Genomic DNA, 2,552 nt, shown 5'->3' with positions numbered 1-2,552 from the left:
AAACTTGTGTCACCTTAAACCGAATTTGAATATGAATTTGAATATGAATTTGAGCAATTGTATTGGAAAAACGAATTTGAATAGTATATATTGAAACTGAATTCATTAGATTGGAACTGAATCTCAGTCAACTTGAAATTTAATATAATATTTTGAAATTGAACTAATTTGCTCTGATACATAAATTATCCTGACTGAAAATTTCGCTCTTGGAACTTTCACATTCAGTTCTCAAAATTCAGTTTCAAAACGTGAAATTCAATTTCAGTCTACCAAGACAAAAACAGCTGGTAGCTAAGGAAGAGCAATCGAGTGCAGAGCTATTGTGATCGCGTGACAAGTGCCGAGCGCGAAGCAAAGAGCATAGCACCCTCTTAGCAAGCTGTCTCCTGAACCTCCTTACAGTGTCGAACAGAGAAAGAAGAGATGGAAGCGACTGGCACATCAGAAAACGTCCAAGTAAGTTGATATCATATGCCATGTCTGTTAACGTTACTTTATATAATGTACATTATATGCTAGCGCTGGCTGACTAGCCAGCATAGTTTCATCGACTAAGTTAAAGTTTTTTCCATAGTTCAGAACCAGTTAGACTACTATAACTTTACTCTTTGATAGAACAATATGATTGGTCATTGTCATATCATTGTGCCTTTTAGGCCTGTAAGAACACGTTACAATCTCAGGTTAAACAGTATCATTCATGGAAAACTGGATATGTCCCCCTAGTTAAGCTTTTTTCATCGTTGTGTTGTCTGTTAGCTAATGCTACGTGGGGCAATTTTTTCGTGCCGTGATGTTGCCAGACAACTGGATTGCGATAACTAGCAAATGGTAGCTAGCTAAATCTGCATGGAGCCGATGAAGAAGCATAAATCAGCCTGTAGAAATACTGTTAAACTAGGGTCTCTTGAGTCTTGATCGATCATATTATCGATATAGAACATATTCAGTTTGAAACTCTTAGAAGCTAGTAAAAGTTATTGAGAAATAGACACAGTATATTACAATAACCTAATTATTATACTTTAACTGTGTGTTGTCTTGATACTTCTGTTTCAGTAATGTGTGTGTAGATTGCAAATAATGTGTTGTATGACGATAGAAATGTCCTTGGTTCTTAATTAACTCATTGTATTGACCAAGTCGTGTGTGTGCAGAGAAGGTGTAATGATATTTATTATGATGTATACGATCCCAGGTATATATGTGTGTGTGAGAAACAACTGATTTGTCTCTTAGGTGCACAGACTTGTGTATCCTGATTGCCTGATGCTTATGAGACCTCTTTGCGCAGAGATGAATAAACAATTAACGAGAAAGACTCACAGTAGACCTTTAAGCTAAACACTGATTGTTTGTTGGTTTTATTTTCATAGGTTGAGAGGCCTCAATGAACAGTGGACAGTGAGATAGACTGAGGACAATGGACTGGCACCGATCAGACATGGACACCGAAGCTTGATTTCTCTTAATAAATATCTTTGCAAGATGCAACACATATTGTAAAACACTTTACACACTAATAAACATGTCCACTGTTGTTTTCTCTGGAATTGATGTTTGCCAATTCACCATCACCAATTGTTTGCCATTGGTGGTGATGGATTTCCAAATGGATTTCCAAATTTATGGGCAATCTAAATTTTAGTTTATGTGTGTAATCAGCTGATATTAGATATGATGCAATTGCAAAATCATGTAGGTTTATCCTTTGCAACATAAGGAAGAACAGACCTTATCTGACACAGGATTCCACACAACTTCTTGTTCAGGCCATGGTCATCTCCAAGCTGGACTATTGTAATTTACTATTAGCTGGTTTACCTGCTTGTGTAGTAAGATTGTTACAGCTGAGTCAGAATGAGTCTGGTCTTTAATCAGCCAAAGACATATGTAACTCCTCTCCTAGTTACTCTCCATTGGCTCCCTATTAGGCAGAATTAAATTTAAATCTCTCACTTTGGCCTATAGGACACTGACCGGATCTGCTCCTTGTTATTTTAATTCAATGATCAAGACGTACATCCCCAACTGCCCACTGCGGTCTTCTGAAGAGTGTCTGTTGTGTCGACCAGACATAGGTCAAATTCAAGACTTTTCCTCAGTGGTTCCATGTTGGTGGAATGAGTTGCCCAGTGCTCTCTGTTCCTGTGATAGTTTTGGGTCTTTTAACAGGGGTCTAAAGACGTATCTGTTCAACATGCACTTGAATTAACACTTATGGTTTGTATAGTATTGTTTCATTTTCATTAGGCTGTTGATTAATTTGACATTGTTGTTTATTATTGATATTCTCCATAATGTAGTCTTACCATGCTATTGTTATTTTTATTATATTATTGACTTAATGTACATTATTGTTTATTATTACTATTTTCCCTTTTTTCTCATTGTTTATGTCATTAGGCTATTGATTGAATTGACATGGTTGTTTATTATTGCTATTCTCTTTATTATAGTCTGACCAACATCTTCATTTGTTCCCTGTTCAATTTTAAGTATTATATTGTTTTGTATTTATGTTGCTTTGGACAAAAGCGTAACCATAA

General features: G+C 36.0%; 1 long non-coding RNA gene across 1 annotated transcript; it reads left to right on the top strand.

Annotated features, from left to right (window-relative positions):
* The first annotated feature begins 284 nt into the window (after nucleotides 1-284).
* LOC143104287 (uncharacterized) lies at nucleotides 285-1,543 on the top strand. The gene is made up of 2 exons (XR_012983038.1): nucleotides 285-459; nucleotides 1,380-1,543. It is a non-coding gene; the product is annotated as an uncharacterized LOC143104287 (long non-coding RNA).
* The last annotated feature ends 1,009 nt before the right edge of the window (nucleotides 1,544-2,552 follow it).

Source organism: Alosa pseudoharengus, unplaced genomic scaffold, assembly GCF_046254945.1.
Source record: "Alosa pseudoharengus isolate Yale_2024_CS ecotype anadromous, Long Island Sound unplaced genomic scaffold, YU_APseudo_1.1 YU_APseudo_1.1_scf_5, whole genome shotgun sequence".
In the NCBI taxonomy this organism is placed as follows: domain Eukaryota; kingdom Metazoa; phylum Chordata; class Actinopteri; order Clupeiformes; family Clupeidae; genus Alosa; species Alosa pseudoharengus.
This window is presented reverse-complemented; position numbering and strand designations above follow the sequence as displayed.